The sequence below is a fragment of the Photinus pyralis genome, unplaced genomic scaffold, assembly GCF_008802855.1.
Source record: "Photinus pyralis isolate 1611_PpyrPB1 unplaced genomic scaffold, Ppyr1.3 Ppyr1.4_LG1, whole genome shotgun sequence".
In the NCBI taxonomy this organism is placed as follows: Eukaryota; Metazoa; Arthropoda; class Insecta; order Coleoptera; family Lampyridae; genus Photinus; species Photinus pyralis.
The window spans coordinates 948,309-962,782 of record NW_022170249.1 but is presented as its reverse complement, the minus strand read 5'-3'; the positions used below and the strand labels follow the sequence as shown (position 1 = coordinate 962,782).

Genomic DNA, 14,474 nt, shown 5'->3' with positions numbered 1-14,474 from the left:
TGAATACACGAAATTTTGCAGATGTGTTTCTGATTACCTCCTGGCGCAAAAACTTGGGGAATTTGTCGTTTTTTTTCTCTATTAGACCAAAGCTGCGATCACACTCCATATACGTATGACCAGGTTCGAGGAACTTATGATGAACTTCGGTTATAGCGGTTGCTTGAACAATAAAACTAAAAAGCTTGCAAATGTTTTTGTTTTTATTCTGGCCTCCGCAGGAATCGCTATATGCAATAATCTTTGTTACTGTTTGTGGTAGACTCTGAACGAATTTTATCAGACATGAGCCTATCTCTTGAGAACCCCTGGATGCAAGTTTCGTCCCACATAAACATGTAACTTTTTCCAGTCAATAAGTCATATACACAAAAATTGTATGTCCAGAGTTGACGAAGGTAAAAAACTTTAGAAGTTGTCAATAAAGGTGTCGGCAATGCCTGTTGTAGATCAAAACAGATAACAGCAGTATTTTGTGTATTTTTGTTTTCAGTTATGTCATTTTTTTCATCTTTTAGCCTTTCTTTGATGTCGTTCTAAGTCTAACTTACTACTGTTTCATCTGTAGAGTGTTTAATATATTTTGTAAATTGTCACATCGACTACATGTGTCACTATAGGGTTTGTGAAACCTTAAATGAAATTCTGTATAGAAAATAAATCGATAATAAGACGCTTTAACAGGTTAGAGCCTTCCCAGCAGACCTGTACGTCTGCCACGATGATGTTGTTGCCCGGTATGTGGATGACAAGGTCCGGTTTGCAGAGCTGTCGATCGGGGTGGTAAACTCGCGGCTCTACTTCCACCACCCACCCATTCCGCCTCGAGTGGCGCGCCACCTTCTTGACGACTTCGTCGTGCCTCTTGATGCGGTCGAAATGAGTCACGTGGCACCTCTGAAGCACATGGGACAGACTCTCTATCCGACCGCATCCTCCCCTACAGCGACGTTCTCCCTCGGGAATGTGAGGGAGACCTTTTGTGGGGAGATTAGATGTTCTTAGTTGGACGGCACGCACGAAGTCTCGTCCGCTCCAGGTACGTCCGCAGTATCCCGTATTTTTGGGGTGGCTTCAGTGGAGCCCTCTCCAGGTTGCTGAGCCATGATGACAGGTTGAACAGGTTTGGTTTTTGGGTCCCCGCTGCGGAATACCGGTGACCTATGTACTTGAAGGTGTTTATTGTCCCTAGCGATGGAAGGGGCTGGACGGAGGTGCCGCCCACTCGCACTGCGCTGATGGAGGTGCACTTTTTCGGATTGACTTGCATTCCCCGGACCCGGAGGAAGGCTTCCGTTTCGTATAGTGCGCGTGGCATGTCCAAGTCTCTGTCTTCTAAGAGGACCAGGTCGTCCGCGAAGGCCAGGGCGGCGGCCCTCGTTGCCAGCGCAACCGTGTCACCGGTTCGGCTGTCGTTCAGTATGGTCAGAAACTCGTCGACTACGAGGTTAAACAGGGCCGGTGAAAGTGGGTCACCCTGCTTAACCCCGGTGCGCAATGGGATGGCCCCACTGACACCTCCACCCACCTGGATGTTAGTGGTGGCGTCCTTCAGCGAGGACATGATATACTCGGATAACTGGCCACTCACTTGATGGTGGCGGAGTGCTCGCTCCATGGATGAGCGAGACACGGTGTCAAATGCCTTCCGGAGATCCAGTGACACAACGTTGAAGGTTTTTCCCTGCACGCGCCTCGACCGTGCTAGCAGCAGGGTATTGGCCAGGAGTCCCTCTTGATGTATGAAACCCCTCTTATGGTGATCGGGACTTCTCCTGTCGCCGTCTTTGGGGATAATAACCGTTCTCGAGGCGCGCCATGAAGCTGGAGTATAACGGCGTTGTAGAGTACAGCTTTGTACATCTTGTTTATATTTAATTCTCCTGACAGATATTTCGCATTTGGATTGTCCTTTCTAGAGTAATGACTTTCATATCTTGGAAACATGTTGATGTGAGAAATAACCAACTTTTTTGATGGCTCCTTTATTTTATTTGAAGGTTCCCTTTTGCCACGCATGTCTGGTTCGGCCATACCAAGATCTGTAGTTTTCCTACAAACTACTTGAAATCGTCGCACAGAAATGTCAAAAGTACGTAAAAAAAATTGTTTACAACCCCGTTTCCCAAGTAAAGTTATAACTGTGCTGTACTTTTTATTTGAAGAGGATGTTCTATTTCGCCTCGCAGGTGCCGTTTTCGTAATACAAGAAGATAAAAATGAAGTCTGCAGGTCGTAAGAAGAAAGCTCATAAAATTTTGTAAACAGTTGTTGCCTTTGCGCCTCACTAATGTTGGTATTGCAGTGATATCTACAACTGTGCATGTATTCTTTCAGCTCCATTGCTTTACCCGTCTTATTTTTTCTTCCACAATATGCTTTCCCTTGTGTTCGCAATTTTTTTGCAATGCAGTCTTTCCACTGCTTTGGACGTCGCTTTAGTTGTCTCGTTTTAGCCGGAGGTACATGTACATATTCATTTGCATGCTTACCTTCTTCATCCGCGTCATTGTCGGTTGAATTTTCAGACTCGGCGAACTCTTCCTGATCTGATAAATTTTCAGGAAGATAGTCTGAATTTTCATCCGTCTCGAATGGATTAGACGCTTCTGCAAAGATATTACAAAAAAGTTACATTAAACCTAACCAAACTTTTGTATATTTTTAAAATAATCACTTTTCCATTAATTGCTTACCATCGTAGTCGCCATCGCTCGCATTATCACTACTCATATTAAACTTTAACGCACAATAAAAACGGAAGAACCAAGTGATTCTTAAGTACTTAAACACGGCATGCTCAGTAACATTTCAGACGTAAAAGGGTTCAAATGCACTTGAATCGTTTTACCACTTACTTTTTTAGTGAATATGTTTAGTGGTTTAGCTAAATACCACCAGATGACGCCAAATGTATTAAAAGTTACTTGAACCATTTTACCTCCAAGTTTAAATATCCTTTAGGTAGGTGATTTTGGACTTATTTCAAATATATAAAACAAATCACTTGAACCCTTTTACAACCAAGCCCCTCAATTGCTTTCAGACTAAGCGATGCAGGAATAACACGATAGTACGAATATAATGCCGAAAAACTAGAAAGTTTAACGATATTCCGTTGCCGAGATCTCGATCGATTTATAAAAGGCGCCCGAACAGCGGAGGATATAATAAATAATGCCATCGCGTCTTCCTTTTCCCATGTCTCTACCACAGATTGATTATCCCCTGCCTCAATGCGTTCCGGTTTGCATTCTGATGCTACTTTCTAAATCCCTTTTGCACCTAAAGTGAAAATGAACAATAGTTTTTTCGTACTTCCGAGACTAAAGTGACAACTTCACTCCATTATGACAAGGACTGAAGTGTCACATTTTGTCCCTCCGGGATTAAATTTAGACGAAACTTTACCTTCGGGATTAAAAATGCTACTTCAGTCCCACGGTATATAATATACTAATTAAACAACAGGATACTTTAAATACGAATTTAACGTAAAAATAAAGTGGTCAAAAACCACTAGGCATTTCTCTAACGCATATACCATAGAATACAGGGTGATTCCTATAGTACCTGCCACCGTTTGGGAGCGTGTAGGTGGTGCGTAGAGGAGTATTTTGATATAGGACACTTGGGGTCGGAAATCTAAAATAAGGGTGCCAGAGCCAAATTTACCTTCTGGAATTTCGCGCCTGTAGGTAGGCAACCCAACCGCCCGGCGGTGCACACGGAGCGATCTCAGGCGGCGATGTGTGGCTGACACTTGATCAGAATTTTGTTTAAACCCACGAAATCCCGTCTGCAACGACGCGTATCAAGTGAATAAACACTATGGCAATAGTATAATAATAGTTGGCTAGATGTAGGAAGTGCAATGAGAACAACGGTGGCCACGTTGAACACTTGTAAACGTTATTGCTTTTGACTGTCGTTTTCCCTCCTTCCCTCCCATGTCGCTTCCTCGCGCTAACTCGCTCTGCATCGCTCCGCGCGAAACGTCGGTCGGTTTGGTTGCCTACATACAGGCGTGAAATTCCAGAAGATAAATTTGGTTCTGGCGCCCTTATTTTAGATTTCCGACCCCAAGTGTCCTATATCAAAATACTCCCCTAGGCACCCCCTATACGCTCCCAAACGGTGGCAGGTACTATAGGAATCACCCTGTATATCACTATTCATTATATAGAATTGGTAACATCAATAATAGACGACATCTCAATTTGTTACCTTTGTACTTAAATGTAGTTTATGAATTACTCGCGCCACACTCTTTCCACGACGTAACACCACTCCGCTTCACAAATCTCCACACGCGCACTGAACGACGACTACACAACACTATATTGTATTTTAGGTGCATTCATGAGGCTTTCGATTGTAGTAAGATTCGCCCTTAACAATTCTCTCCAGTAAAGTCGTCCCCGGAAAATTAGCCCCCCAAAAAACGTGCTCACATCGCACACGCATAGGTAAATTCGCCTGCGAAATATTACACCTTCAGAATATTCGTTCCCGGTAAATAGTTCCCCAGGACCTTTCGCGCTCGAAAGATTCATTTCGGAAACTTTTTTTTTTGTTCATAAATTGTTCAACTGAAGATTGCTCGAAAACGGAAAGTTTTATCAAACATATAGCTCAGACAAATATTGTAGATAATTTTATGATCTACAATATTTGTTTGAGCTATATGTTTGATAAAACTTTCCGTTTTCGAGCAATCTTCAGTTGAACAATTTATGAACATCCAGCAAGCAGAAGAAATCGAAGAAGACATGACTGTTGAAATAGCATTTGAAGAGTAGGAATAACATTGAAATATTAACAGAAATCAGACTTACGCAGATTAAATCAATCTATATTCATTTCAAAATCAATCATCATGTAGTAAATACAGCATTTTCCCATAAAACTCCGTCATAAGAGATCGCGGAGTAGGCCTACCGGGGAAACCACGTTAAAAAAACCTCACAGGTGGTGTAGAAATGTGTGTATATGATGTAGAGTAGAACGTAACTCCTTCAACTTTAAGAATGGCGATATCTTAGGAATGATGATTCTTAGGAAAACAACTGTAAGGACCATTTTTGTAGATAATTGTGTGATCTACAATTTTTGTCGAAGGTATATGTTTGATATAAATTACCGTTTTCGAGAAAAATCCAAAAAACCGAAAAATTTGGGTCTTTGACCTTGAATAACTTTTTTAGCACACATGGGACCTATGGGGATGTTTATCATTTTATTTCTACTGGTGCATCCAAGCTCTCTACCAAAATTCAGTTCTGTGGAAATTTTTGTTATTTGAAAAGTCTATTTTGACCGGACTACTAATAAAAATTGATTTTCACCAGGGCCGAGGCTATGGCTGCAATACGGTCCTTACGAAAGCTAGAGTGGCATCGATGGTAGTGACGATAGTTTTCGGGAGTGCAAGACGATATGGTGAAGCTCCTGGGAGCGAAGATATTGCCGGAAAATTTTGCAAGGGAATAAAAAATTCCGAAGGCGAGAATTTTTGGAAGAAAATTGTCGCGTGAACCTTCTGGAAGCGAGAGTGAATTTTCCGAGGACAAACTTTCCGGGGACGAATTTACCCCACACGATTTGGACACGTATTACAATCAGTGATTAGCTAAAATGCATTATCATTTAAAGATGAAACCTAATACGTTAGACATCACATATTAAATAAGGAAAAATATGATGAATGTTTGTAATTGTGTTGCCATTATATGAATATCAGGTAAGGCCGCCCTGATTTCGCAGGAAGTACGTATATCTAATCTTGTGTGTAAACAAAAGTTATCTGCGTAAAAATATTTCGAACAAACACACCTTTTGCCTGTATATGTATCTATTTAATTAGCTTGCAAAGTCGATAGGGCAAATGTAGTATAAAGTGGAGTTTACATTATGTGATTTTACCTACGATTTCTCTTGCGAGTTTTCATGTTTTCGGGTCCGATCATACTTATTCGTAATTGTTGGTAGCAAATCGTATAATGTAAACAGAAAATCACCAAAACAACCCCTAACAAACCTCGAATAATACGATACGATAGTACAAAAAATCGTAAGCAAAATCACGTAACGTAAACTGCACCTAAGGGCTGTCGCAGAAGGATATACGGCTGGAAAATAAACGATATTTTGGACATTTTCTATAGGTAATCAATGTGTGGGATATACACTATCGCACGTTACAGGCTCACAGTTTCTGTGCAATGCGAAGTTTAGGACGATCGTTGTAGACACCTGTTTTCACTTTGTTCCGTGGAAATAAATAACACACGGAGGTGCAGAAATATAAGATTAATTTATGGATATAAAGCAAAAGAATAATAATTAAAATTACGGATTACTGGACTAAAATCAAACAATAATCTTTTAAATTCAAAGATGAGAAATATAGTGGTTAACTAGTAACTAATATAAATGTCATGGGTCGAACTGGATGTGATATTTCCGTCGTATATGCGTTAAATTGTGCGCCTATGGTCCCCGAACGTATTTACTATTTGCGTATTCGCGGCGACCCTTACATTTATGTAGCGGAAAATTTCTGAAACACAAAAATCAGTACAATTCTTTTAGTGTATTTCCATAACAAAGTCCCTCTTTGCACACCATTAAAAATTTAAAAACCAGTGAATCGTTTATTTATTTATGCTAATTGAATCGATTGCATAACACCCAGATGTATTATACAAGCGTTACGTGACGATTAATCCTTTATTGGAATCTCCCACGAAATTCTACGAACAAAAACCAAATAGAAGGTATATGGCAAGCGTTTAGCTATTAATCAATTTTTGCGGAGGCGCTCCCAATTTAAGAAGAACGGAATTGAATTGGAACGGCGGCCTTCCTTTGGCTCCAGTGACGCAATACCGTAACGTTTGCGCATAATTTTGCTGGAGGACACTTCAAATGTTTTGTTAATGAAGTCGTTACCGGCAGTTATGTAGTTTATCACGATCTGGGATAGGTCGGGAATAATGGCAGCGTAATTCCGAAGTGTGTCAGTGTCGACAGTAAAATAAATGTGTATGCAAAGCGCTACAAAATGATAGGGATAATAGAAATTGGTAAGTAGGGCCTTATACATTTTTTTAATTCGGTTCATTTAACACATCTCTTTTGTGACAAAAAACATTACCGCACAATTAACAATGCGACGAGGACGTTTACTATCCAACTCATTATCAAAGTGTGTTAATAGTGTTGTACTTTTTCATTAACAAGTTGTCGGTTGGGTGATAATTACAAAGGCTTTCACATTTTATAATTTCTGTAGGTCTTAGCGATGCCAGAATTAATATTTTTTGTAATTTTAGACACAACCCCCAAGTTGCCCATCATCCGATTAACCTGGAACACAACATTTAAAAAAATATATTTTGTAAGCGTAAAATTAGAACGTAGATATTTTTGTAACATATAACACTTCTTCTAAAAACATAAGTCCATTCATTTTGTACAAAATATATAAAATAAAAGAGAGACCGTTTAAAAACTGAAAAAATGAAAATTTCATGGTTAAAATAAACTGTGTAATTTGCAAAACCAGATTTTTCAACTGAAATTTATGAAATATCGCCCACATCTGGATACCTGAAAACTGATTTAGACATTTTGTGTTGTTGTGTTTGTGTTGTCTCAAAAATTTACATTCATAATTTTGTTCATCTTTTTCGGATTATGCAGAGGGTAACAATTCCTATACGAGTGAGTTTTTTCGATTTCGGAAACTAGCAAAGATAGAGAAGCGGTTAAATGAGGAAAGAATTATAGTTGTATGAGTATGAGCACTTTTGATTTTTGGAAGCACTTTAAAAATGGTTTGTAGTTTTAGAATGGAAAGATCGCAAGTCCAGATCTCTAGTTTATATACCTAGTCAAATTGCCATAACGTTATCAATTTTAGTCTTTAAAAAAAAGTGGGTGTATCAAGTCACCTCGTGTGTCTGATTTATTCCTTTACAAATATCATTTCACAAGCTTTAATGGGCGACAAGATACACAAAAATGCTTTTTTAAAAATAAAAAATGGTATTATCCCTTCATACAGTAAAAAAAAACACAAAATGTTCCGATTACTTTCAGAGATATCCGCAAAAAGCCGAAACTTTGCAAAATCGTTTTTATTTTTTACTGAAGTTATTTAAAAAGATATTTCGAAATAAATGATACTTTTTTATGGCCACTTTTGTCCCTCTATAAGATGCTACTTTTAAATTTTAAGTTTGACGTTTCGTCTCCTGTCAACCATCATCAACTTTATTTTTTCTTATAGAAGTAATTTTTACTTTTTGTGTCATTTGATGGAGAATTTTTTTCTGATTTCAAAAATGTAAACATCACTATCTTTTAATCATAAATAGCGCTATTAATTTGTAAAACGCAAGAAACTACGTACGTACACTATCTAAGACAAAGTTTTCTAGGCAAAAAAGAAAATATTTTACTAATTAAAAAAAATTGTGATGTTTATATTTTTGAACTCTCTTTTGAAATCTCTATCAAATGACCCAAAAAGTAAATATTACTTCCATAAGAAAAAACAAAGTTGATGATGATCAACCGGAGACGAAACGTCGGATTTAAAATTTGAAACTAGCATCTTGTAGAGAGAAAAAAGTGGCCATAATAAAGTGTTATTTATTTCGAAATATCTTTTTTATTAAACCTGAATCACAATCTCCGTTTTAAACACTCAAATGCGTGCGAAAAAAGGCCTTTAAAACACACGTGCTTTAAAGTTGCTAAGTAACGATACTTCAAGTATGACTTTTGAAACTGTCATCTGGGTGAAATAAAAAATCCTCTTAGATCGCTTTCTGTAAATGCAGAACATTTCTTTGGCTTGTACTATCCTTTGGTTGAAGCTTCCACAAACGCGCGTAATTTAGGGTATGCTTCCAAATCTGTTCCACTTTTTAATCGCAGCATTGTTTGAAATTTTTGAAATGAAAGCACCAAATGATAGAAGATTTAAATACCTTTGACATTTCCTTCATATATGCCAGCATTATCGATGCATTTAAGACTTTATTCGTAAGTAACTTCCTATTCATCCATGGAAACAACTTTTCATATTCTTTATAATAGGCTTTGCTGGATTTGGATTTTACACCTACCAACGTTTGTTTAGATTTTACAAGTGATTTAATAGACGGTGTATTATCTCTTTCAACGGAAATCGTTTTATTCACAAAGTCGATGATTTTTATAAGCAAACGTCAAGTGACATTTCCATGGTAATCGTGAAATTACGAACACCCAGTCCACTTAATTAGATATGTATTCGAGTATAACGTCAATATGATAATTGTTATTTACAATTTATAGAATTAAAGATTATTATTATTATTACATGATTTCATTGTATTTCCACACACGTGTATAATTGGTCTTTAAAGCACTTGCAACGTTAAAGGCACTCCGCTTCGCGTCGTGCCATTAACCTCATTGCGCGTGCTTGAAAGACTTGATTATACACTTGTATTTTAATAAATAACTTCAGTAAAAAATAAAAACGATTTTGCAAACTTTCGGTGTTTTCCGGATATCTCCGGAAGTACTCGAAATTTTGTAAGTTTCATACACTGCATTTTGTTAAGCATCAAAATACGCAGCATTGCCAAATTTAAATTACCTACCTGTCTCTCACAGTTCCCGAGATCTCCATGGTTGCCCTCGAATTTGAATCAGCCTGTATACTATCTTATTTTAAAATTTCGGCTGTTGTTATTTTATGTTTGTGATGTTCATAGTTTTATACTCACTTTATATGTTTAGGGTGGATTGTTTATATTCTGAACTAGCAGACTCGGCGAACTTCGTACCGTCCATCAGTCAATGTTCCGCTCCTGGATGGGACATAAACTTGGCTTTATGGATATTTTGTGAATGTATAGCGGGTTAGGTTGGTAGAACACAGCTTTGGCTAAAACCCCACCTACTTAAAATAGAGACCAATAATTTAAAAAATCAATCTACAAAATATTTTAAGACTTATTTGCCACATTAGTTTTCAAGTAAAGCGGTATTCCTTATAATAAACATTTTTAGTAATTATTAATTAATAATTATTCAACTTCATTCTAATAATAGTACCTTATTGATGATGAGTTTCTGATTCTCTGACCTATTAATGATTCGATACATTTTAACGATCGCGGTGGTGATCAAACAAGTCGAGGTCCTCTGTACAGCAATTAGCTAAGAATGATACAGGAATAGCGCACGCGAGAAGCAGATTGTTTGAACACTAACTTTCAGCTTATTTTTGAAGTTACGAGTGTACAGTGTATCTATTTTTTGTACCAAATCAATTTCAGCGTTTTCGATTTCGATGTTATGTCACCATAAACACTTGTTATGCTATATCAAACCGCTTTGACAACAGAGCTTTGGTTCCATCTTATTAGCCACTCTATGTAAAGGTTGTCCTATTAATAAAGGTCACATGCCGTATCTATGGAACAGTTAATTGCACAACTTACGGAAAAACATTTTGTTAACAAGAGACCAAGAGATATCGCTGGAAATTAGGTTCAAGTATCTAGGTTTCCCGTTAGAGGGCGTACAATTCATGGTTAAGTAGCAAAAGGATGTTTTTTCCTAAAATATACCTAACAAACATGCATACAAAATACATGCATCGCAAAAATAATCTTGGATGTGTGGCGCTCATTATACTGTGACTATTGAGTAAACACTAGTGTTTTTAGTGAATGCTGTGACATATTGTGTTTTTTTCCTTTCAGTAATTTGTTTCGTCCTTTGATGATTCTCCGGTGTTTGTATATTAAAAGTAAGCTGTATGATTTCAGAGATCAAGACATTGAGCACTTCAGGTACCGGTTCAACTTTCAACAAATTTCTTTAATTGTTGGAAACTGACAATAGTTTTTCGACTTGATCTCTCGTCGAATAATAGCCGCTGTAGTTTTGATCACTCTCATTTCCTCCCGAGCTTCGTTCTAATTTCTATACCAGTTGTCTGATAACATATTAGTGCTTCCAGAAAAACAAATCACATTTCTTTTCCCTGGTAAAGCTGCAAAATTCAAGCTGGATAAGTCTTATTTTCAAATGTAGCCAGTATATGGCTCAACTTTGGGACCTCGTTGAAGGAACATATTTTGTAATTCTCCAAAGCGTCTTCTCAGCGCTTGAACTAGGAGTGCTTTGTATAAAAGACACACGTATCTAATAATTTTTTTTGCAATGACTCATTTTGAGAACAATTAATTTTACCGATTTCTTTAGACTAGTTTAGACAGTACCTGTATCTCAGGTGCAGAATTGTCTTGACAACTTTTAAAGCAGTTGATCTCTATCGGCTTCACAGTTTCCTGTACCTGAGTTAAGTAAATTTACACACTGTAAACTTCTAAATGTTCTATAAAACTGAATCGCCGTCAGATTTATGCAATTTTCAAGACAATCTTGATTTAATTTTTGTGTAAATAGATAATCAAATCCTGCAGTATCACAGATGTAATTAAATAAATGTATGGAATGTTTTAACAGGACATTTTTTTATCAGTGTCTTAGAAGTTTGAGCATGAGTTGTCATTTAGTTTGTTTACAGTACTCGGTTAAATTTTGCATTGAAATGGAATGTCGGCGCATTTTGCATTTTACGGAACGTTCACATAGAGACGTAACGGAACGCACCGTCACCGTCACGAACCGTCGAGATAAGTTTCAAATATGTCTTTGACGTGACGCTAATGCTAATTTTCTTCTATTTAATCTGGGTATGATAAGAACAGATGGTCCAGCATAAAAAATCCAATCGCAACCAACCTAAGAAACTATTGACGTAAAGTGTGAATTGGCAGCAAGATTTACGTGACGTTGCCGGTCCATAATATGCGAATCGACCTTAAACTTAATTGTGGACAAATTGTGCGCATGTAAATTCAGTACCGCCCGGTATGAGAAAATCTAGACTGGAATTATTAACAAACCGATTTTAAGTAAGTACCGTATCGACAGTATCCGTGACTTTTCCTTAACCTACCGATCGCGACCGAGAACGGTCACTTGATGCGACACCGTTGTCTTTTCTGCATAAACGAACATCGTAATTTCATACCCATGTACAAAACATAAACAGTTCCAATGTTCCAAAATAAACCTTTTAAGAGAGATAGTGCAAGGGGGATTTCTGTCACTGTCACTCATTGGGAAACTGATCATTAATATAAATTCAAAACATATCAAATAGGCTGCCCTATGTATGCGCGAGAGTAGGACAGAGATCCCCCTTGTGGCCCTCTCTCTCGGATCGCGCTGGCCGAAGGAGCGCGTCGTCCAGTTTAATTATAGTTCGGTGGTATTTAAGTATTTCGGTAAAATACTAATAACGCGGCGTTAGTTTTTTTTCGAACTCGTTTTTTGTGCAAAACAAGTGGCACCAACAGCAAATAACCATTGCAATAACAAATAATCATAAACAATAAGGACTTAGGCAAGTAGTAGGTATATAGGACATGTCGATCCCTTTCTCTTATGTATCTTGGGCTATTAGTGTACAAAGTTTCTTTGGGCATGAAATAAGTCAAAGGTATCTTGTGCATATCAAACACCATAACAAACTAACATAAGCTTTTAAAATAATGCTACGGAGTAACAATATGTTTCATTTACAACAAATAAAGTTTTATATAGCAGAATTGACGATGGGGCGTACGCCTTCCAAGTAATTTTCCTAGTTCCATTATGTACAGGGTGTTTCAAATTCATGGCTCACCATTGGGATCTCCGTAACGGTGAGAGATACAGTGTAGGTGAAATGGGTCCCTTTTTATGATTAAAAAAAACGCTTATGACATTTTTGAAAATAACTGAGATATCACTGAAAAACTGAAAATGTCAAATTTCGTTTTCATTTTCCCTAGCTTAAATGATTAGAAATGGACAGTTCCCGTTAGCACGTTCTATGGGCTCTTTTGTTTGGAGAATCTGAATCCCCCCATGAGGAGTCCGTGACGTCGTAGTTGTGCGCCATAGTGTGAGAAGCTAAGGGATTCCGTTCGGAAAATTCCATGCAGTTGTTTAACATACTTGTTACCACTCAGCAAGTAAAAGAAATCCTTGGGAACAAACTAATAGCTGATTTTTCTAATCGATGTTGATCAATTTTTGTTGGGTCCGAAGGTAATTTTATTATGAATTTCCATATTGTGGGATGTTTTTGATTAATGAGATGAGAAAACCGATCATTCCAGCCTTCTGTTTGTTTGTTCGGTCTGCATCATGTAGCGTTGTGCTACGAACTTTGTGGGGAAGTTCGTCACAAACGGATGCTTTGAAATAATAAGAACAAGTACAAATTGTGCACAACCCTTGTGCAGGTAAAGCGCATTTTTTTAAAACACTCCTACGAAATTTCTTCCATAAATAAGAAAGTTTGCACTGCGCATGCGCAAAACCAAATTTTGAAACTGGTGTTAAATTTGGTTTTATTCCAACTGGCAATGTATCAAATTTTATTTAAATGCCCAATGGTTGTATTTCTTCCAAACGTCACAATCTCCCTTCCTTGGACACCACTAAAGGCATGCGTATGCAAAATTTGAGACCAATTGGTTGTCGTATGTAAAAGTTATGCACGTTTTACTTTCAAAAACAGCATCTCAGGAAATAATTCGTGGGGGCCCCCCTTTTAGACAGCGAAATTTAATGGCCGTCTGGCACACCTTCAAGGTATAGGCTACCTACTGCAAAAAATTCCAGGACTCTAGGACCATTCCCCTAGCAGTAGTTTAAAACGGTAGAAATGGGTCCGGACGGACGGACGAACAAAGCGCAAACAATAGCATTTTTTTTTAATTCTTAAAAAATGCACTAAAAATTAGACGAAATATTAAAAAATGAAATTTAATTAAAGCAAAAAAATTAAAAAAAACTAATACTTGGGATTATTAAAAAACTAAACAATTTGGTGCAAACGGTGTTGGTTTGACGGACAGACTCAAGCGCCACCAGAGGGTGGCGGAAACGACCTTGCCTCGGGTCAAGGTACGGTGCGGTGATTGCGATATCGGTTGCCTCGGAGTTGGAGGACCGGTACTCCAGGATTCGGCAGTCCAGCAATTAATTGCGGCCACTGACGAAAAAATCTAAAAGCAAACTTAAGCACACACGGGCAAATGGCGGTGGTCACGTGTTAATTAATCTGACAGCAAAAACTAAAGCACACAACAACATTCTGGAAAAGCGAAATAATCCTCCCCTGCCCCTGTCTTTAAAATGAACAGAATGCTTACCTTTAGAAAATTAACGGAGTGAAAAAAAAAACAAATTACCGTGCAATTAGCTGCAAAAAACGGTGCGGTGAACTTAAGGCCGAAAAAAAACTAAACGGAACGTTAAAGCAAAGCTCACAACTAATAATATTTTAACTATTGAAAGGATGCAAAAGCGTTATGAAGAAACTAGTTTCAAAAGAAAAT

At 37.8% G+C, this 14,474-nt stretch overlaps 1 protein-coding gene across 3 annotated transcripts in view; it reads left to right on the top strand.

The window, feature by feature from the left end:
• LOC116160095 (fatty acid 2-hydroxylase) overlaps positions 1-14,474 on the top strand; it is a 96,057-nt gene that overhangs the window by 44,102 nt on the left and 37,481 nt on the right. The window lies entirely within an intron of this gene.